The sequence below is a fragment of the Struthio camelus genome, chromosome Z (genome assembly GCF_040807025.1).
Source record: "Struthio camelus isolate bStrCam1 chromosome Z, bStrCam1.hap1, whole genome shotgun sequence".
Classification (NCBI taxonomy): domain Eukaryota; kingdom Metazoa; phylum Chordata; class Aves; order Struthioniformes; family Struthionidae; genus Struthio; species Struthio camelus.
This window is the reverse complement of record NC_090982.1, coordinates 39,544,585-39,568,631: the sequence shown is the minus strand read 5'-3', so window position 1 is coordinate 39,568,631 and position 24,047 is coordinate 39,544,585. Positions and strand designations below refer to the sequence as shown.

Genomic DNA, 24,047 nt, shown 5'->3' with positions numbered 1-24,047 from the left:
TTAGGATATTTGTCTCTAATTATTCTGAACATGCATACAGTGAATAATGGAGAAGAAAAATAACGCGTTCATTTACACATGCAAAGTAACGCCACTGAAGTCAGCAAGTTTTAAGGTCATTGTACGTATGACTTTTTTTTAGGGTTGCGACCCTTGTTGCAAACACAACTAGCACTGAAAGGCTGAAACATCACGCAGTTTTCCTGTGGTGCATTAGCAATATTTATGTGAATAAGAGAAAATTTTTATAGAACCCAAATGTGGCTAAAAATGCTGTGCTGCAAAACGTATTCACAAATTATCATCATCACCATCACATCAGAAGCAGGCTGTGTTCTGCAGATAGGAATACCCCTCTTTTGATCGTTTCTGTTTCCTTTCTGCCTTTCACCAGCCTTTTTTTATCAGCTTCACACAACGCTTTAGATTCCTTTGCTAGGGGAAATGGGTTCTGAGTCCTGCAAGAGTGAACGTTGCTCAAAAACGTGGGCAGGAATTTGGAAACGAACCTGGAGCTCTGCAAAATTTATCATCTTGCCTTGTCAGGTGGAAGTACTAGGCTGAGGAGAACGGCCACCTATTTCAGCATCTAGTGACTTTTTTTTTTTTTTAAAAACTTCTGAGTACTAACCTCCTTTCCTACAGCTGAGTAATGGCCCAGAAGTAGGAAGAGTAAAATAGAGGTCCCTACTCTATGTAAATATTATTTCTCTGCCTTTTTTTTTAATACTCGTTCTGACAGACTCAGCTATAAACAGTTTGCTGCAGGCTTTCTGATTTGCTCCATCACAACTTCTCAGCAAGTTAAACAGGTCTCTGTGACGGGGCTAGATAAGCGTGACTGAGAATGGGTCTCTATAAACAGAGATAGAAAAAAATACAAGTTCACATCTGGGTCAGTGAACAATTGCTGGTGTCTGGGAAACAATGTCAATGAACAGCAGCACTTAATGTGGCCTTAAAAAAATAGTGCCCCAGGTCTGATCTAACTCTCGTTGAAATCAGAGGGAACCTTTACACTGATTGTAATGGGAGCTGAAGAGAAATGTAATCCAAATACCAAGCTGATTACATCCTTAATACATTCCACATATCTAGTTATTTATGAGAAACATGGAGTAGTACATAAACCATCGTCAGAAAAAATAGTTGGTCGCTGGCAGAAGAGTTGAGTGAACGATCATTCTGCTATATGAACACACAAATATTCTTGGGGTTCATCCATTCCTACTTTGCATTCAAAACATGGTATGCAAATTAAAAACATTTGTAATGTGTACATCAGCATTTTAAAATTCAGCATAAAAGGTGATTTTGCATTGGCACATAGTTAAGAACACTGAATTGGCAAATATTGGTAAACGGTCGAAACGTGCTCATACAAGTCTGTGTTTGCACCTGGCGGGTGTGTATAAGCACAGGGCTTTGCGAATGCACTGCGTCTCCTGTTACAGCAAACTTTGAATATAAGCTCTTATTTCCAAATTCTGCCCCACCTTCCGGGGAAAAGCAGATTAAATGCTGATTTCACAAGCCGAGGAATGTATGGTTACATCACTTCAAGGGTGGTGGGGGCTTTTCTAAACTTCTTTGCAAAAAAAAAAACACCATTCAACTACATTTAATACTGGAGGAGCGTCCTAGGAGCGCCTAGATAGGACGGTTCAACCTACCTGCCAATCAAACAGCTAAATGGAAGACCTGAGGAACACTGGTGACAAGGGCACTGCAGCCAGCAGTAGAGTGCAGGAACTAGACCGCTGCTTCTGGATGTACGCTGTGGAGGTCTTCCTGCCCAGATCCAGCCAATTGAAAACTCCAGTGCAACACCAGTTCATCTGTAATGGGAAGAATTATTAGATGCGTCAGTCATCAAAAAATATTATTCTCCTCGCAAAAATAGCCTTCTCATGTCCCCCATATGCATCATTGCCCTTTGATGTTTAAAATACCTGGTAGAGGTCAAGCTTTCTCTTGAGAAGTGCAGCTTCACTTACGGCACGAGCTGTCCAGTTGAGTCTCCCATGAACTATCTGGACATTTCTGCCAATTCAGTCCCCACATTTGCTCCCAAGTTGATGGAATCCACCTTCCTCAGTTGACTGTACTGATTTGACCGTGCAGCCTTTGGTTTTGTTTTCCTGATAGGGCCAAAAACCACATCACTGACAAATGAGCTGTCCCTACAACACCAATGACCCAGGTGCTTCTGGCAAATGAGGCCTTGCAGCACTTACCTCATTGAAGTAATTGAGGTTTTCCCATATTCTTCCAATTTTCCTGTCACGTTGCTTTGCATTAATGACGAATGTAGTCGTTACATGACTGAGCCTTCTGAAGTCTGCTCACTCTGAATGAAAGAGAAACATTTATTACCCCAAAGAAAGTAACCAGGACCAAATATACTGCGGCTGAAGAAACTGTGTCTGAAAGGAACAGAAAAGAAGGATGACCAGAGACTAGGAAGGAAAACACAAGGCTTTCATGAAGGTATTGGAGGAAAAGGAAGGAGCGACATACATTTAGAAAGAGACAAAATAGATATAACCTTATAAACAAACACTTGGACAAACAAAAACCTGATAGTATTTACTAAGCGCACAACGGTTCTACCTCATAGACTCCAGTTTCTGGGTGGATTTTCTGACACCACTACCTCTTTCAGTGACTTTGTGCCCTCAGTTGTGTTCTTTTATTCTCGGAGTTTTTTTGGAAATTTTTACAATAGGTGTTTCTATGGACAGTGTAAGATGATCATTTCTGAGGTTTCTTGTTAGAACCTGGAAATTAACTCAGATAATCCTTGACATTTTCACATATATTTCAGCTTTTTAAATTACTGACTGCCTTGTAGGTGTTCCATTTTTCTCTCTGTACCAGGTAATCTTGATAGCATAATTAAGATAGTGTAAAACTTTTCACTAAAGCTTCTTTATACTTAAAATAGAATTAAATCACTGTGGATTTGCATCGTTCATTAGATCTTTTGAAAGAAGTGGCAGAATATTGCCGTATAAACATATATACCACGATACGCTGACAGCTGTTCTGTTCTACTGCTTAATGAAAAGGAAATAAAGCCTCACAAAGATATTTTAATGTTCTGTATGGCGGCCTATTTCAGAGGCTTCTCCAAAAAAAACCCCACAAACATTGTATACCACCTTGCCAATTATATTATGGCTGAAAAAAACAGACTAGTTGCACTGATTTTCTTTTTAAGATATACTGTAAAGCTACAATGGAATTATGTATCTTCCCCAAAATCAGGTAGCACATAACCAGATTACACTGCGGGTGCATGTGTGCTTGCAAAGGTTATTCTAAACATTGTGAACTTTTAGCTCACCTTTATTTAAAGAGCATTTCCCCCTTTTTATTAACTAGTTGCATGTGATTTGCCAAAGCTGTAAATTGTCCAGGAATCTGTCATTTACTGATGTTAATAATTCTGGAGGTGAAAGCCTGGCTCATTTAACAACACTAAGGCTTTTCCCATTCCCCTCAGAGATGCAATACAGACGCTTACCGCAGAAAACCCATCCTGCACAGTGCTGAGCTCACTCGGTTGAGCGCAGCGTCAAGAATGATTTACCTGGCGACGGCTTTGGCAACTCAGCAAGTGCTGAGAAAGAGAGCAAGGTGAAAGGGTATTATAGGAATATTTATAAATATGGAGCAACATCCTGATTAATTAGTTTTTCATTGGCTCTCCAATTCATTTTTCACATATAAAGACTACTAAATTTATTTTGGGGAGGGGGGGGTGACATGTAAGCACTTCCAGCAAGATAAGGTGTCATCATACCTGTCCCAAAGGCTTGCATCTTAAATTTACAGAAGACAGGAATAAAATAGACCGATCAATCTTTTTTTTTTTTTTTTTCAGTACAGGTTTGTAATTTTTATTGTTCATTTCCATTGAAAACTGAATGATGAATCTTTTTAGGAGTGGATACTGTCAGGAACATGAGCTGCTATTTTGTTTGACTTGAAGAGTAGGCATTGATATGTACAGCTGACTCACTAATATCACACAGGGAGAAGGAACAGTTTCCCAAAGGTCAAAGCAGAGGCACGAACTGAACCTGGCTTCCTGAGTCCCAGGCATGTGCTAACTGCAACACCATCGATTTATATTCTAAAATTAATTACTCTAGCTCCGGCTTCTAACACATGCAGAGCCATCGGTACAAGTTCCTTTGACTTTATTGCAAGTTATAGTAGCTGACTCCTCAAGAGCTGACCCTAAACTATAAAACTAAAATAAGCAGGCAGAAATATAGTGATCACCGAATGCTCAGTGCATTTTCTTTTTACTTTTTTTGCTTTCTCTCGTTTCATTTCAAAATAGCATTATTCTTATTTCAAGCTAAACGAAATAATATTCTCAGAGCCTCTCAGTCTTTCCCTTGTAGATTACTATTCTGACTTCCAAATTAAAAAGCCATTTCACAACCAGGAAATAATACCAGCTGGGTAAATGTTTAACGTTGGGGTTTCTGTTCTACCAATTCTATTGTCTGCCGGTATCATCTCCTTAGTGGCTGGTTGCTATAATACAGTAATATTAAAAAAAAAAAAAAATACACTCCAGGAATCATGCCCATAGTGCATAACCATGTTCAGTTTCTATTATTGTTTGAAACACGCAACTCGAGTTCAAGTGGGGTTTTGCAACCAGGCAGAAATCTCAGAGCTAGAAATGAACTCTCTCTAACCCGGGACCTTTCTGCTTCTCTCTTTCTCATTCTTTCCCTTTCTATCCACCAAGCCCACAACCAGATAACACTTTCCTGCTGTGATTTTTTTTTTTTAAAGTCACCCAACAGCTCTGGCAAATGAGAACTGTCATAGTTTTCGGATGAGAAAATCAACTGCAGCTCACACAGATCTATGAGCTGATAGGAGTTAATTGACAGCTTGCAGGATTCGGTCTCCAAGCAGAGTTAGAGGGAATGGGAGCCCTGTGGGTTTCATTTGGGCAGAGATAAAGCAGGTTTTTATTCAGTACTCACGGAGAGAGCATAATTAACCTTTTAGAAGTTTTAAGAATGATCAAATTGTTATTCATGTTTGCAAATGAGAAGAGAGCTTCTTTCTCTGCCAGGAAAATGCCAGTGCAGATTTCAAGGTCACTTGATGATTTCCTTTGACTGAAAAGATGGAAATTGAAAAAGAAGAAAACACAAAGATTGAGAAATGTCATCATAAAACCATGCATCATTCAGGATGCAAAATGAACAAATGTCCTTTTCTAACATAATGCACTTCAGCGAAAATTTACTGTATGTTCACATTAGCCTGCTGGACTCTACAGGTGATTAAGGTTTCCATTGTTATTGTAAATAAGACAGTCGGTGCCAGCTGCTGTCTTTTATGTTCCTGATATCATATTTTTTTTATTCTTAACAGAGAAAATGGACCGTTATACAAGACAAGTGGCTTGAATTTGAAGATGAGTAATATAATATTTTCAAATGCTGTAAATTCCTAGAATGATTATATGAGTACAGAATAGGAATATTAAACACTTTTTCCATAAATCGAAAATAAATATACCTTAAGCCCTTTTAAACACAGACATTAAAAAAACAGCTAATAACAGAGACTTGCTGCCCTAGATAGGCTTTGATGGAAAAACAAAACTCAGGTTTTTGCCTATTGACTAGGCAATTGCTTTCATAAAATATAGACTAACACAGCCACGCTCCAGTTTCTGTTTGACAGTGTTTCACTTCTCTAGACCGGCAGACACAGGGCACAAACTACCTCACAAAATTATTTATAACCTCTTTGCTCCTTCTATTACTTGCTGCCAACTTCTAGAGCAAGCAGAAGGACAACGGATCTCCTGCACAGGAGAACAGATCCAGGCTCTGCACTGCCTGGAAGCACGACAGCAGTCAGCCACCAGAAACCATGAACAAGAGTATCAATAAACCCAGTCTTCCTATCCAAGCTGTACGTTTTTTGACAGCTCCCTAATTCCAGTCTTTTGCACCATCCCCTTTTGTCCCCCGCTTCATGCTGATACGCTCCACGCGCGTTACCCTTTATTTCTCTCCCCCCGCCCCCACCTCCTCGCTACTCCCAGGCTTTTTAGACCTGAGGAGCCCACAGGACGATCAAAACCATTACAACAGGATCCCACCCGCTTCCCTGGACTGGTAGCGCTTAGTGACCTCCAACAATTCAAGCGACAGGAGTTTTTCTGCTGCACTGAAGGGGTGAGCTACAGTTTCCAGGAGTCCCACCCTCGAGGCAGGCCCCTGGCCTCTGCACCCCGCCTGGTTGCTGTTGGATGCACTCTCTGGCCCCGGTATTTTTTTCTGGATGGAGATGTGAGTGCCAAAGTTGTGGAAACTTTTGACACACTCTTTTAACAGCAGCCTTGTAAATAAGTTTACTGCTTAAAGAAATCAGCTTAGGGAATGAGGGATCACAGACTTTGCAACGAGACTTTAAAGAGTCCTTTCCTTTAGCACACAAACGTTATCTTATCTTGTTTTGCTTGAAGTAAATCTTTATTATTACAGTACATGAGGGAAAGATTGTTTTGGCTTCCTAAAACCCACATGCGAGGACAAGGCGTTCTTGGCACGATTTTTGTTTGTGTTACCTGCTCTTTATAATGTATTTTTGCTCGCATAAATGCTGTCGTCTCTTTGATTTAGACAGGCTGGATGGTAAACTGATACCCTTGGTAACTCCTAAAAAAGTGCTGAGACTGTGGTTGTCATGAGCTACCTTTTTATTCTTAAGTTATATTTCAGAATGGTGGAATAAAGAAGACAAATAATGATGCTTTTTTTTTTTTTGTGGCATGGTCATTACTGTGCTATTTACTCTTTTAAAGGAGAGTTTTAGAGCGTTAGGTTATGAAAACTTGCTCTTTCAAATCTCAGTAATCCAAAATTCATGACTCCATTCTTCACCTAAGCTAATGGAAAAGCTCTCCACACTATAGCTTAAAACACCTATGCTTTCCATTCCAGTTAGGCACAAAACGCCCTCACGAAAATAACCCAAACATTCCTGCTCATGTACCACAGCTCCCGGTCAGTAGATGAAAATGATAATGCTCAGCCAAGACAAAATGCGAGTAGCTTTTCAGCCTGAGTGCCAGTGGATCCATAAGAGGAGAATACTTCTGATGAGACTCAGGAAGGCTCTCCAGGTAAATCCTTTTATCGCCATGACTTATTCATACTCAAATCACGGGTGCCAGTAAACAGGAAGAAGCTGCAGTAATAACACTGCCAGCCAGTACACTTTAGCCTAAAACTCGCACAGTTTTACAAAATGTGTCTGTCATATCAGTTTCAAAAAAATAATAATGAGCTAGTTTATATCTTCAAACTTGCAGCAGGCCTTTAGGTTTTTCAGTCCAAAAAACTTATTTAGTTTTTACAATATGAAAATTATAGACACAGTGACATTTAAACCTTTGCTTTTCATAGCATTTCACACTTACACCATTTTATAAGACAGCTATTAACATTTACAAAAATCTTTCAGAAACCAAATGTTCTAACACGCAGAATTCCAATTATACTGTGTAAGAGGGTTATCGACTATTCTTCTACAAGAATACTTTGAAGTGCTTGGTATTAAACCAAGAGCTAAAATGTCAGCTGCACATAGACAATAAATTAGGGTTTATAAAACCATGTAAGATTTATTTAATATTACAATTTTGACCTTTAGACTGCCTTAACCATAGCTTGCTTAAGTTTTCCTCTCTCTTGCCTTCTTTCCTTATCTGCCTAATCTTACTTGAATGTTAAACAAAGGTTGTGATGCCAGTTATGCAAAGTAATATAAACCATTCAGAGTATTAGTACTTTCCTCCAACTGCTGTAGCAGTTACATAAACTGTGGTACGTTTTTCAGCAGAGATGTTTTGTGAATTGCTCAGTGAGTTCAAAATTCAAGCGAGCAACATTTCCAGGGCTGGCAAGCCACAGCTGCTTGATTTTTAAGTTCTCATTACAAACCTCCAAAGCTCCTTGTGCTTTCAATGAAATGCAAAACTGAAAATATATTTGCTGGGTTGGTCCTTACACCCTACCAACAGACCCTAACAGGAAGACAGGCAAAGAAAAGGGGTGATAACAGAAGAAAAGCAACTTAGTGTTGAAGGAAAAAGCAACATTTGCTGAAGATGGCTGCATGCAAAGGCTGTTTTGAATCATTTCAGCTCAGCTATGCAGTAAACAAAGGGCTATCCTGTAAACTTACAATGTAGAGGATGAATTAACCACTTTTTGCTGGATCCACACTAAGGACACTCCTCTCCCCAACAGAAGAAGCTCCTGTGTTGGACTCGGAAGCCAATATCTCACCTAGTTTTGCCGACTCTCATAAGGAGTAGCGTTATTAATCAATAATAATCAGAAAAGTCAGGAAAGCAATTGGTTAAGGAAATAAACGGTGAAGAATCTACAAATTATATCTGCAACCACCTACCTCAGAGGAAGCACATACTAAAAGATATAGGGACAACAGCAGCTCTGCCTAAAGACGCTTTTTCTTTGCAGAGCAAGGTGGATAGTTTTGAGGAGAGTTCATACAGCAAAACATGTCAGGCTTGTACATGTCACGAGGGAAAAGGAGGGAGCAAATGTGGAAAACTATTGAAGCTCTACTCTAAATAATATTCTGCTATGAGCTGAGCTGTGAGACCCTGATGACTGAAAGGGCATGCAGAGCACCAGTGCCGAGTCACCACGTGGGAGCTCTCCCTAGACGCTTTCCTTCAGATGTCTCAACTACAGAGATAAGGTTAAAACATTGAGATTTGCTGGACAAAGATCAGAAATTAAATTCGACTCTGTGCTCATTTCCTTTTACCTAGACTGTAGTTTAAAGATCCAAAGAGGTCACTGTTATTTTCTGAAATGTGAAGAAAGTTCTCAGAGATCAAAACGTCCACTCTGTCACAGCATGCTGCTTTCTCTGAAGTTGAGAGGTGAGCTGTAGTAGAAGGGAACACTCCATTTTTGAACTCCACCCAAAAGTAGCTTAAAATTTCAGTTTCACCAAAGCCACAGCATTGCTGCTGCTAACTCACCTTCGGAGTGAGGACTTCAACACAGCAAAAATAGGTTTGTGTTCTGTTTGCTTTCACTACTGCTAAGTAGCTGAAAAACTATGCAGAACAAGAGAATTGATTTTCCCTCCAGTATGGACGTGAAGGCGTTCACGATTGATAACAGCTTTCCTTCTTCAACATCAACCCAACAAAACGCAGCAAGTTCTTCAGCTGCAGTTTGATCTATGTGAGGAGCCTCCGCTCAGATAGAGCAATCTTGCAGCCACGCAAACCGTGTCCTGAATCCACCTTTTCTAACGCTTTGCAGCTTCTCAGATCCTTTGTTTCGTTTCACCTTCTTTCTCCACTTCTGTGGTTATCCGAGAAAAGGCGTTTCTGGCCAGAGCTCACACATCATAGGAAAGGGGTCTGTTACCTCCTCCCATAAATCTTCCCTTGGCCCACACAAGTCCGTGTTTTAGTTCGCAGGCTGCCTTTCACTCTGGCTTTTGGCAGGCCACAGTGTCCAGGTGGGCCCCTTTCCTGTCAATCCACAGCAACTGCATTGCACTGCTATCACACAAATAAATAAGTGTACTGGCAGGACATTTCTCAGACCACTGAGAAAGTTTAGGAATATTTCAATACAGCTGAAGATTATTGTATAATTCTGTGTTCAATCACCTTTGCCTTATAATTCTCATTTGCATCAGCATAAAAGCACAAAGACCCATTATGCAAGTTTGTCATAGGATTCATGTTGTTATGCAAAGGAAAATTAAGAGTCAGATCATGATAACAATTTCAACAAAATGAGTTTGGTAAATTCCGTGAAGAGTAATTTCATTCAATCTAGTATTAAAGTTGATAGCAATTATTTGCAGGATCGAGGTCACAGAGAGCAGTCATCTCAGAACAATATAGCGGGCAACTTTTCCCAGAAAAGTGTAGTATCCAGCGGAGAGGCAATATTAGGGAGCTGCAGGAGAGGCAAGAAAGTGAAAAGGTTTATGTTATTGATTGCAGAAAGGGGAAAAAGACAAAGAGCAGCCTTCAGTCACATATCAAATCAATCAACCACTCTATTTTGCTCTAGTATGTTATTCATTTGCTACATTTAGTAATGCCTTTAATTGTTTGCAGTATGATGAGCTTTGCAGACTTCTTGAGAATTTCCACAAGATTAAATCTGGAGACCTAACAGTTAACAGTTAAGTCTTTATTATCTTTTTTTTTTTTTTCCCTCCCCCTGACCGGTACTATATGAAGGGGTAAGGGCACTCAATCAACTTTATTGAGCCACAGCCGTTTCCATACCTCTCAAGTGTCTGGATTTTATTGGAAAGTCCTCCACTTACAGGAATTTGAATTATGGGCTAAGCAGTGTTTTCATGTTTTGTTCCAATTTTTACTCTGTGGCCACTGAAGTTGCAAGCAGATATCTCTAAAGGCTTAAGAAATGCAGTCAGATTCCTGTAAGTTAAATGTATTGTGTTGACTCAAATACTGTGCAATTTTTTTGTGCCACCTAGAAGCAATATTGATTTCAATAGGAAGAAAAAAAAGGCAAAGAAAACAATGAACTAATCCATCTAATTTATGTGTCCAGCATGACCACTTCTATGCCCAGATTTTCTGTATTTATATTGGGTTGGTAAAGACTCTGCAGTGCATGCTGCAATGATAGAAGTATAAGGCTGAATACATTAGAACTGGGATTTAGATAAACTGCAAGACTGAATAAGAGAATGATTAATGCTATTGAGAATTATGGGATAAAAGAACTTGAGGATCTTAGTGCCATTTGACATGTATGGTTATTATATGCATTTTTTAATTTTCTGTTATTTAGCCTAGTATCCTTAGCTGCAGACTGAGCTAAATAAATAAGTAAAAGAAACCATTTTCATCTGGGACTTAATAACTTTCCATTCAGTATGTGGTGCTTTGTTGTACATTAAAGGACAGCTCTATTTCCTGGATGCTAATGAGGATGTTTTTTGATTTAAATGGCACTACAGCCGGAGAGTCTTACAGCTACCATGTGCTTAAGACTTTTCTCTTATAATTTCTAAGACTGAAAATCACCACAACTAGCAGGAAGAAATCCCTCTGTCTTCTCAAGCTGTATTTCTATCACCTGTATATTATTGGCTGTAAATGTGGGTTGCAAATTGGGTCATAATTCATTAACAGAGATTTCTGGCACCATTTGATAATGAGGATTTTCATGTAGTGATGGAAAAAAGAAGAGAGTGAATTAGACAGAATGAAGATAGAACGAAGAAAATTGCTTCAGCCAAAGGCAATTTGTTTAGAGGCAAGCTTCTCTTCATTAATGTGGCATGTAACGAGCAGGACACAGGTAACCAGTTTTTGCTTTGGCTGTTAAGAGTCCTATTTTCTAATCCTGCCCATGAGAAGATCTCCTGTGCGCGTGTGATTGGGGTGGCTGCATATCCGAATGAAATAAGCAGTTGCGCGACAGCGCTCACATTTTTGAGTACAGGCTTTGGCTTCCTATCTTTGACTCCCGAGACCACGAGCTGTCTGTAAGAACGGCTCCTTCCATCATCTCCTTTGGTCAACTCAACAGTGAAATTGTGTGGCCCAACAGTACGTTAACAGTTTGGGGCTAATCTCCGGAGCCTTTATGAACGTGACTCTCTCTCCGTAATATCGGACCTGCAGCCCCAGCACACAAAATGAAGAACATTGCATTTAAGGAAACTGTAGTCAGAGCAAATATAATTGCCCTCAAACCTGTCCGTAGGGCCACCTATGAGCCGTAACCAGAGTCAACAACATGTTATCTGGCCTTAAAAATCTTTCTTATTTCAAATGATCTGCGTAACACAGACACCTGCTCAACTAGCTGCCACAAATACTGTCGCATTTGTAATCGCATTACCCTAATGACTAAAGGGAAAGTACGCTCTAACTGTAAAATAAATGAAGATCAAAGAAGGATTTAAAGGTCTTGACAGGTGGGTGTGTGCATACACTGAAATCTCCCGTGATTTCCCAATTTCTGCTATCAAACACACAAAGGTTGCCCTTAGTTGAAACGTTCCCTATTGCAGCCAGCGGGACTGACACCAAGTTACTGCTATCGAGACAACAACCGTTTCCGTGCAAAGGCTGCCCCGTGTTTTGCCACGGGAGCAAACCGTGGGCTCCTTTTAGGAAAGATGGCCACCCCCTACGCTGTAAGGCGAGGGCCAGAAAGGCGTGCCGAGGACGGGGGATGCAAAGCAGAGAGCGTGCCACAGAGCCGGGAAGCCGGGGCTGGTGCCCCTCCAAGAGGTGCTGGCGACGAACGGTGATGGGGACTGTGCCCCGGAGGAGCTGGGGAGGCCTCGGGAACGGGCAGGAGAGCCGAGGGCAGGGGGGAAGCAAGGGCACGCAGGGGCAGAGGCGCCACCGAGAAGACCGTCAAGGAGCAGCGAGGGTACCAGGGTGAGAAAAATACGACGCAGAGCGAACACGTTGCAGAACAAGAGGCTTTGGAACAGCAAGGGGGATTAACGCAGTGAAGCATGGAAATACTTCGGGGAGGGCAAGGAGTCACAGAAGAAAAGGGCAGGGAAGGAGGGCATTTTCCTACAGGACGTAGGGTACGAGGAGAACAGCTCCCAACACCCATTTCACGGGACCACGCTCCTGTGCGACTTACAAGTAATAAAAAGCCTTTCATATGCAGCCTGTTAATTAAATTTTAAAAGTACTAAAAATTAAAAAAAAAAAAAAAAAGGAAAGAACAACAGTGCAACTTTCACTGAGCAGGCACCTGCTACAGCAGCTGAACTAGGACTAGTCTCTCCCATGGTTGCTACAAGGGTTTTCACTGTGCTTAACTTGGAATGATGCCAGGCACTGACCAGGCAGCCCCACTCTGGAAAGTAACCTAGGGGACTTCAGTGATTGCGAATGATTAAAAGATCAGGTTTCTGTCTAACGCAAGTATGAGAGGATGATAAAAGCTTAACATTACTGTTTTTTTTTTTTTTAAATAAGCTGTGTGGTTTCCTTAGGACTTCTTATCCTCTGCATTTTTTTTAAACAGATATAAAAAAAAAACCCCAAAGTTAACTGCCAGTAATCGGAAATAAAACCACAGTGCAATCTCCTGCTTGTCTGTCTTCATTCTAACGTAATTTATCTAAAAATGCATGACTTTGTACATTGGGAAGCTGGGATGAGTTCATTTGAGTGCTTTTCAAGTGCACTGTAATTGTACGTTTCTGTGCTGCAAAAGGCCAACAGAAAATTGGACACTGCACAAAACAGTTTTTTTTTTTTTTTTTTTTGCATAACCACCCACTTTCAAGGCTGGAAACTGTGTAAACAAGATAGAGTGGAGTGGAAATCACTTAACATCAGGCTTGTGCATTCTGCTTTGGGAGCAGCTTTTTCAGCTTATGTTTGTATTTATAGAATCACCACTGGAGCAGACCCTTTAGTGAGCTGTAACTGAGAGCAGATTCAGGAGAACATCAAGTACTTTTTAAAAATTCAATCCAGCAACCAAAAGTATTTGATCTTTTATTGGCAGGGTATGGCTGTCGTAAAAAGAAATGAAATACACTGACTAGTCAATGTTGAGTAACTGTAGATGACTTCAACGTAAACTGGGTTCAGATAATTCTCGGAGTATGCTCTGCGTTACAGTCAGCTCCAGGTCAGACAAACACATGTGCATATATATGCGTTTGAGTTTATAATGTTTTGCATTCTTCCTGTTTTTTTTTCCCCCTCTTAAAAGGATATATTTTTTTAACAGATACACTGAAAATTAATGAAATTCTTGTGCTGATATAGTCTTTTTTCACAAACAGGTTATTTCTGGAGGATTCTTCAATTTTACATGCATGCCAATAAATAGCATGCAAATAATATACACAGATGTCTTCTTTCTAGAGTGAAGAATATATTTTCTTCTAAACCTGATTTAGTTTGATAAATGTGAGAATATACTGCAACAAGATACTTTAGGCTATGTAAAATACTGGACTGGAGCTACATTTAGTCATGGCATGGCAAATCCACTTATGAGTCCCCCGAGACAGCCTGGTAGGCTAGAATAACAGCTCCATTATTCCAAGTTTCATGTCTATCACCCTACTTATTAGCATAGTTTTGAGGTTAAACAATGGTGTTAGTTTTCAGAGTGCATCCTTCTACTTATGCATTATCAAATTACTTTACAGTGTTTATTTAGACTGCTATCTCTTACTTAGATCAAGCACACCAGGTTCTAAAAATGTGACTTCTCCAGAAACGACAATTTTCACTGTACTGTTTTAACATCTGTCTTTAACATGAAATTGGAATCACTTAAGAAACATGCACTGGAAGTGTTTTTACAGGAATGAAATATCGACCCTGATGAACAGAGGACAGTGGAAAGTCTTTCAGTGATTTCAGTGGGCTTTGGATCAAGACGAAGGCCTCATTTTCTTAAAGTGCTCAAATAAGTGGACAGAGCTGTCTCTATTCAGAAGAAGCATTTAAGGACATATGCTAGTGGATTTTGGTTGATGATTAGAGGTCAACTAGATTCATAAGTGCTTTCCTGATCTAGTATTTCAAAACTGTCAAAAACAGTCATCGCTAAGTACAATAAATATGAACTTCACAATGAGTCGTTGGCCCTTGCCTGGGCTTTCTTACCTTTTAGAGTAAAACAAATAAATATCTTTTCCCCAAGTTTAACAGAACACTCTGTTCCAAGCTACTGTTTATGCTCATCACATCTATTCAGATCATTAACACTTAATAAAAGTCCTCCAGTGTGCTGTCAGTGCTGTTGTCATTTTTTAGCTCGTGCTTAGCACATAGCACGCCTCCCCCAGGTCATGGGACTCAGGGTTTTTCTGTAAGACTTTCAAGAATCAACAAGAATCAACCTAACCAACCGACATGTTCAGGTCTAAAAATTTAAAGAAACGAACAAAAAACTGCCGATCTTATAGATGTATCAGCCCAGGTTCTTTGGCTTCAGTAGCTTAAAACTTCCTAATTCTCACTTACTATATTTGCATAACGTGAGACCTGCTCTAGGTACACATACGTGCTAAGCTGGTTAGTAGCACTGGAGAAACACAGACAACAAGAAGCGATTGTGATCTTAAATTAGGAAATACAGACAGTGCCCAGTTTCTGGGTAAGTTACCTATAAATGGCGCACATGTCTCTCTGGGAGATGCCTTATTTGGCCTGTTGCAGCTTACAGCTTCCAGGACTTGTCTCTGCTTCTGCAAAGCCTGGCATGACTGAAGCTGAAGAGAGGAAGCTGTCTTGGTCGAGGCATCAGGGTCCCTTCTTGGTCCTCGTTTGCTGTTACTGCCTACATGCACCCACACATGGTTCAGGAAAACTCCGAACTGAGCTAATTTAATTCATTCCAGTGTTCAAATTGAACTACAGCTCAACAGCATTTGATAGCATTCCCATAGCTTGTAGCAAAGCTACAAACAAGGGGAAATTGCAAATCAGAACGAAGCTCCTGTCAGCTGTCATTTCCCACTCGGTTATTCTACTACAATTATTACTTCTTTGAAAACTAGCATACACTGTAAATTGCAAGGTCATTTAAGTTCGGAAGATGTACTACATTCCCGCTCTAAAGTTTCTGAAGAAATTACTTCTTTTTATGTGTTTACACTAGAGCTCAAGTCTGCCAGAAAGGAAACTATACTACGTTTTAAAGTGATGTGGGACTAAAATAAATCCATGCAATGCATTTCAATTTCTCTCTTTGGCATCTCTGCACATTTATTTGGAGGCAATACATATCAAGGGGATCTGTTTAGCACCAATCTAACATTTTTGTAAGATGGATTGCATCACACCCAGAATATATTATGATGCTTCTGTTTAACATGCAGCCTTACCAGAAATACAAATTTGATACGCTATACTTCGCTAACCTTATGTTTACAGGACAGCACTATGCGTTTTTAGCATTGACTAAGAAATCAGATTGAATGTGTCTGGGAATACAGTTTCACATTGTGCATAATCCTGGTTCTGCGACGGAAGAAAATCAATGAGGGTGAAGCATTGATCTCCTTGCAGAGTGCAAACGCAGTTAGCTCTGAAACACTCTGCTGGGGATTTTGTTATTCAAGTCATTCGATTGCTCAACATGTTTGCTAACCAAGTTCTTATCATGCAGCACCTCACTAGCCTAACCTTAGCTTCAGTTGTGTATATAGCAAAAAAGGTCCCTTTTGGAAGAAGAAAAAGGCTTTGCATATGCACAGTGCTTCTACTACGTCTGTTTGCTCAAGGCTAAACTGAAATACCTTTTCTTCAATGACATTTCACAATGTCACCAAATATATGAAAGTCTCACAGAAGGATGTGTGAATATATATTCTCTCCAGGACAATGTTCTCTTCTATTATGATGGATTTTATTTTAGCCTGCACTGGTTAGTCAATTTGTTTTGCTTTTTTCTTAGAGAAGGAAGGTGACCAAGTGTTTCCCAAAGTGGCCAAAATATATATATTCATGCACATAGATACCTACATAATTACAGGGAAGAGAAAGGCATGCCTGCGCACACATGCACACACGCACATACAAACACTTCAGCTAGCTAGAGAGATTTTTTTTTTATTTATATCCAGACTATATTTCATTCTTGTCAGCAAAAATATTTTCCTAACTTACAGCCTCCCAACTGTGGAAAATAAATCAAGTATTTTAAAAGTGATTGCAGATGATTCATTTAGTGCTGCCATAATATAGTGTTTTCTTTAATGAAAATTTATATCATTTCCCCTGGAATAAAACTCAGTTAGATAAATTTGTACTGAAAGATGCAGAGGAAACCGATACTTTCTGTGGTAAACACTGTCTGGTGCTCGACAGTAAACAGGACCCTGACCCGCTGAAATACTCTGACATTATTTCATACATCTACTCTGAGTTAAGATTTTCCATGTTATTGCCATCATACAAATATATGTGGCTGAACCAGGTGGCATTTGTATTAAGACATAACACTTGCAGATCACCATTAAGCTGCTGCTATATAAAGCTGTCTCTCAGAATATTAACAAGATTAAGATAATCAGTTCTGCTTTTAAAGCATACTAAGAAGACAGCAGCTCTGGTAACAAAAAGGAAAAAAAAAAACACTCTCTAGTGTTATTGTTGTTTGAGTATTCAAAATTTAGAAAGAGGAACTATTACCTGAAATATTAGAGGCAGTGTAGCAGATGAAAAGGACCGTGCCGCAAAGCACTGTGTAACAAACTGATAAATATACTTATTTTCCTTAAATTTATACTCATTATACTTATGTTTACTTACTTTGACCACACCCTTGGCATGCTTACAGCATTAAAAAAAAAAATCAAACAGAACAGGAGAATTTCAAACGAAACATTTCCTTAGGCCACTCAGTGTTACGCTAGGAGCGGTTGTAGTTCACAAGACAGCAAAGCCTTCTGTTTTTAATCAAAGAGCTGCCTTTATCAGATACAATAAATCACCAAAAGCATCATGCAGAACTCAGCTGGTGCTGGAACATTCAGTACCAATTGAGCAGCAGTATAAAATTAATAGCTGAGGTTTTCATCTGCCTTTTATATCAGTGGATTGAATCCACTCACTTAAAAATTGTGAGCAATTTGAGAAATTTTGATGTTGTGTAATTATGTACTTTCTCACAATGGTGTGCAAATATAAGTATAGTGTCTCCCCTGTGTACAGCACTGCCTTTCAGAAGTCTTCAAAGCACGTACCACAAAATATAAATGGTACGACATAAACGAATAAAACATGCTGCTCCTTATTCCTTTTTGTTTACAACCCTGGATCAGGATGAAAAAGAAACTCTTAAAAATTCTTGAAAGCATCCCAATTACATGAGTGTTTTCTTTTATGCTCACTGACTCAATTGTGTACATCCAGTCATTCAAAATTTGGCCTCACAAAACTCACGATGATGGGATCTTCTTAAACAGTGCAGTGCTGGATAACCGAAGCTGATTTTAACTACTTATTTTTAAACAACACATGAGCAAGTGACACATAAGACACCCAGTCCCAGGGCAACCTAATTCAGCCACATGACTTCAACTGTCACGCCACCACCTCTTGTCACTCTTGAACCTCCAGCTGTGACTTCAAATAACAGGATACCTATGCACTAAGGCAACCTTTACTTGGCAAAGTAGAACATCATCTTTTTGTCCTCCCTTGCCTGTTACTGCTGACGTTCAATCACTTATTACTTTCCCTTTCCTTTGGGCTTGCAAATCGACACCTTCATTTTTGCCTTTTTTCCTAAATTCAAGGATACCACTGGAATGTCCCACCAGATATCCCCTCACAACATCTCTAAAATCCATTAATTTTATTTCTATAATTGAAACTCCAGTGCAGATTCATATTGCATTTCCCTGTCCCTCTCTGCATTTTCAGAGAGGAGAACGAATGGTTCCACGCTATCTGCATTTCACTCAAAAAAAAAAAAAAAAAAGAGAAAAAATCAGCCCACTGTTTCAGCTACCTGGATCTTAGCACATCCCCATAAAGAAACTCTTTATCCTTTTCCTTAAGGACAACTTAAATTTCGCTGTCTTTTTCCACCTTCCCATCGCTTCATCAAACCCCGTTTCACGTCTCTTTACTTCTCTTGTCTATGTGCCAACAGAAAGAAGCTACTGGCCCTGAAGAGTGGGCCATAACCACGCTCCCCAGCCCCTCAACAGGCCCCTAGCTAAAGCACACTTCCTCCACAGACACGGGAAACACAGTTTGTTTCTTTGAGAAGCGTGTGAAACACAGACAACAACGATTAAAATGAGATGAAAGTAGAAAAATGACTCTATCCCTCCCTTGCTTTCCTTCAATAAACCCCTAAAAAAATCACAAACCAGAAAGCTACAGCTTCCAAGGAAATGCTGGCAACAACAAGAACTTTGAAGCTAAAAGGCAAACATGGAGACCACATGTCATAATATCACACTTTCAAGCTTAAGTGGAGTTTTCGGAGGGATTAATCACAAAGGTGAGTTCTGACTTTCTAGTTGCCTTTGGAAAGAAGATGCGTCAAGAGAGGATTTCTAGCAATTCAAAGAATGCTTAAGAGAAGGTGGTGGTGGGGGGGTCTCTTGTCTCTGAACTGCCTCCAGGGGAGCCTAGCCATTGCCACTGCCTGTAGCGGGAAGCTTGGGATAGGCAGCTCACTAATGTAAAGCCAGGCTCTGCGAGTTCCCCCTTTTGTTTCACCCTCATCAGGTCTGAAGCTCAAGTTCAAGTCAAATTAAGTCCATGTTTGTCATCAGAATCGCTTTGCTCTACTACATGTTTTTTATCTATACCACTATCAACTCACCTCAAAATTAAGAAGGACAATGGGCTAATTTTGTTGAAAATAATAGTTAAAAAAAAGGGAGAGAGAGAGAGAGAGAGAGAGAGAATACATGCTATCTTGATATTCTCAGCATCCCTGCTAGAGTTGGTTAAATTATTAATTGTGAACAAAATATCTGATGACTGTAGCTTTTTTCTGTATGTGAATCATTTGTAAACTGATCCTGCTTTCCACAAAATATCTTTTTATGCATCTGTGCTGAATAGTTTATGCAAACAAATATTAGCCCATGGCTTGTTTGCAAACTGCTCACTTAAAATATTTGTTATTCATGGCAGACAACTGATCAGAGAGTTAACACTATTGATCTGATCTCCTTTAAAGCAACTACCATCAACTCTCCATTGTATGGGCAGTAGTGGGGGGAAGAGAGGGAGGATGGCTAACCCAGAGAAAAACAAACAAACAAACAAGGAATTGGTTTATAGGAACAGAGTATTTTAGACTTTAAAAATAAACACAGAATGGGATTTTAAAGATAATGCTGTTTTTAAAAAAGGAGTATCACTAATCCACAACCCTGATAATCCACTGAAACGTGCCAGAATATATAGTTACTGACATTTCCAGTATAGGTTTTTCAAGTGAATTTCTTAAATCCACTGAAATCCTAAAATTCTGGTTTGGGAATCAGAAGCTTTCAGTAATCAATTGGTGATTATCCAATTAGTCACAACCAATGACTAGCACAAGCTGTTTATACCAATAAAACGAACATATGCGATATAAATTCAAAAATACAGCTGTCCTGTACCGTTCTCCAAAGATTTTTAATTCCTGTATTGAGAAACCAATTCACTTTCAGTAATGCCAACTCATGTAATGTTACAGAACTATTTCCTCATACAAGAGTTTAGTCTCTGGCAACGTTAATGAAACAAATATAAATTTTAACTCGCCTAAGGTTGTATGAAGCAACAACACTGAGCAAATAATTGGCGCTCAAAATTGTTAAAGCACAAAACCCCACAAATCCTAGGTTTTCACTTATTTCATAATATAGAGAGAACTTTTTTTTTTCCCCCGCAAAGAAGGGGAGAAATACAAAGCCATCCTTTGACTAGCTCCCTTACTGTAAACGCACCTAAAGAAAGGCAACTCGGCAACACTTGCCAAGGAGGGAACGCTGCCAGAGACCCAAACCCAACAGTCGCTTACCGGCACCTTTGGAAACAGGCTGCCACGCTGTGTCCAACCTCTTGTCAGGTCTCATTGCCACACCTCAAGGGAAAAAAGGAGTAGAGTCAAGACCTGGTAATTTAGATCTTGTGAGCGTGTATTAATTGTGTTTTCTTTTTACGTAAGAAAGCAGTGATAATCGTCAGTGACATCGTCAGCTATTTCCTTTTGTGAGGCAGAGTGAATACTACCCTGATGAAATACGATTGTGTAAAACCGCAAATCTGCAAGTTGCTGAGGGAGAATTCCAGCATAATATGAATTCTGCGCGTTTGGGGCTTGAGAGAGCAGGAACTCACAAAGAATAAGTTTCCTAGCATTAAAGCTATAGATCCACGATGGATGAGTGCAACCGCCACACAGACTGTTTATCTGAAACAATGTCAAAGCATGTAATTTACTGTATGCATATGAATTACTAATTAAACTTGACATATTGATGCCATTGTTTTGCAGCACAGCAACTGACTGCTTACATTTCTAACATCGAAAGAAAAAAAATGCGGTATTTCCTTCCTGCAAATAAAATCAGAGCTCTGTGGTGAAGTGCACAGTGCCCTTGCTGGAACTCAATGTCACATACTTAATCTAGACTTGAACTTCATGACTGCGCAGTCACCTGAAGTATACGCTTATAGGCATAACAGGATTACAGGTCTAAATCTTATATATTGGTAGGTTTTGAACCTTCAAGGTGTTATAGAAACATAAATATGCATCTCTGGGTGAACCCTCTGCCGTAGCAGTCTTCCTCAGAACACAAAGATTTGATCCGAGCCTGTGGTTCTTGCTGAGATATGCATTGCATCATTGTCTATTTTCAGCTTGTTACATTAATCAAAACCTATCCCATTTATTAAGCTGCTTCCTGCAGCTCAGGCATTTGAAATTCAGAGTGCCAGCAAGCAGCTGCTAGGCACCGTGAAGGAAAGAGGTGGGGTAGGTTCCAGTAATGTACAAATTGAATTTCAAGTGACTGAGCAGCCTCTTTATCTCTTGGTGACACAACCAGTGATTGTAACAGTATTCTTAAAGGAAATGAAACCTGGAGCCACGGTTCAATCATTGGGTAGTTACTATAGCCCTTCCCAGCAGTCTTTCCGGAACTACTGATGAGTGTGACCTTTGCAAAAATGCACCGAGTCTTGATTTCTGCACGGTTAACCTTTACAAGCTGGAACCCTCCTGTGGAACCTAACCACAACAGAGGGATGCTTTGGAATAAAAACACACACACACGCATTTTATGAAAGAGCAAATTTCCAAAAAAAAGAAAAAAGAGGGAGAGAGAAAGAGAGAGAGAGAGGGAGAGAGAACACTTCAGATAGAGGCATTTAACAGTTTTCCAAATATTCAATTACCAACATCTCTGTTTTGATCGGCACTTTTCACTCCTCTTACATTCCACAGATAACAGTCAATCCAGGAGTCTAGCACCAGAACCGCTCTTCTCACAAATAGTCTCTGTGCTTTGGAAGTCGCTCAGCCAAGAAGCTGACAGAGATTCAGTATTCCCTTAACACTGGGCGTTCCCCCGAAACCACAATGGATAAGAAGACTCCACACCCAAGCAGGCTCTTACCTCTCCATCAGCGTCCCCTGTGCACCTGATGTCTCTGAAGGACTCCAGATATCCAGATTTGCAGGTAATGAGAGTTTAGGAGAGGCTGAATTACCATTCTCCCATCCTTGCACTTCAAAACTTTAGCTCAGCCATGGGCACTATTTTTATGAGGATTGCAGGAATCCGCGTTGCCTCCAGCCAGGCACGTGTGCCTCTAGCATTCCTTCAAAGCTGCTTGGGAAAGCAAAAGCCCATAAAAAGGCAAAATTCCAACATATGCCAGGCAAATTATTGGTGAGCCTTTCAGTCATGCCACAGCTGGTAAAAAGAAAAAGAAAACTGGTGGAATGCTTTGCAAGAACCCTTTCTGAGGAATCTTGATGCTGCTTTATTCCTAATCCAGACCTCTTTCTTAGTAACCCTGGTGGTACCCAATAGCTGTTAGGAAAGGTTTAAAGATATCTTAGACCAATAAGAAAGGCAAAGTAATAATCTTCTATATTTTAATTAGTTTATGTTGACTTGTTTTCTTGAGTGCATTCCTTTGTAGAAATGATCTTTGGAAAAAGTATACTGTTTTGTTGAATGAAATTTCAGCTATTCAGGTATGTTAACCAAAGTTTCAGCTCAGCAGAGTGCAATCCTCTTTGCGAAACAGGCTACAAATCCTACAAAAATGTCATAAAAAAGCAAAACATTCCGAAAGAACAAGTCATTCTGATATTTGGAGGTGGGCCCAAACGAGCAAGTTCAGAATCAAACACAGTTCCTACTGACTTGCCTCAGTACTGGGAAATTCAGACACCAATTTGGATTCTGAGCACTCATAAGGTTCCCGGGTATTTGGAATTCATGTTTTATTTCAAATTCATCATTCAAACTCAGGTTTTCTCTCCAGGCTTTTGTAACCCTTCAGTTTTTGCCTCTACCTCAGAACAGCTGCAACCAAGAGACTTACCATCTCGTACTCTGACATGCGATATTGCTTGCATAAAACAGTATGAGGAAAATAAGATGAAACACCATTTCTGAATAAGATATATTTCTTCAGCTTTTTTGGTTTCTCCTCCTAATATCTTGTCATATAACAAGGAAGAAAAGCACATTTTGATACTGCTTGCAAGTAATTCTTTTTATAATTCTAGTTAAATGGAACTATATAATATAGCAACTTTGTGCCTTCTTTTCAAAAAAAAAATCACTACAGTATAAACAGTGCATTCATAGATTTGACTGTATGCCTTTTAGTTTGTAATATAGATGCCTTCTCTCACATTTTCTGTCTCAGTATCCCTCCTTGTCATTCTGGCAGTATGAAATTCTGGCTATTGAATTTTCACACACAATTTCAGTCGAGGCAAGATATCAACTAAAATATTAAACATAGTAAAAGAATGAAAATGTGAGCAATACTAAAAAATGAGAAGGATTAACTGATACAAGAGTGTCACTGAAAGAGCCCAAAGCGAATAAATAACCACCTTGCAAAAGTCTTTTGCCTTTATCATCACTATTAGAAACTTCATCCTGGAAGGCCATTTATTAATTGTTGCAATGTGGTTTGCCTTGACAAAATGAAAACACGTCACAGATTTTTGCAAAGCATTTTGTAAAACTCTGCATCGCTCCAAGATACATGGATAAGAACAACTTTATTTGAGCCTTCAAAGTGAAGCCACATGCTTGGACCTCAGCAGGAAAATGACTTTAATTCATTCTGGATGACCTTTTCATTGAAAAGCAAAACCCTGCCCTTAGGCTATTTAGAAAGGTTAGATGTACCTTTTTCCTTTTACTATTATAAGGCATATATTTATTAGTGCTCTCTAGTGTTTTTCTCACACTAACTGTAGTTAGCTTTTAGAAAAAAC

The 24,047-nt window shown here is 39.6% G+C and overlaps 1 long non-coding RNA gene across 1 annotated transcript in view; it reads right to left on the bottom strand.

The window, feature by feature from the left end:
- LOC104150260 (uncharacterized) overlaps positions 1-22,464 on the bottom strand; it is a 37,617-nt gene extending 15,153 nt beyond the window's left edge. The window contains exons 1-7 of the long non-coding RNA XR_695558.2: positions 22,195-22,464; positions 20,592-20,654; positions 9,077-10,016; positions 8,857-8,979; positions 2,238-2,350; positions 1,953-2,141; positions 1,674-1,838 (exon numbers count right to left, since the gene is read on the bottom strand). This is a non-coding gene — a long non-coding RNA (uncharacterized lncRNA). The remainder of the gene's footprint in view (positions 1-1,673; positions 1,839-1,952; positions 2,142-2,237; positions 2,351-8,856; positions 8,980-9,076; positions 10,017-20,591; positions 20,655-22,194) is intronic.
- Positions 22,465-24,047: the final 1,583 nt, after the last annotated feature.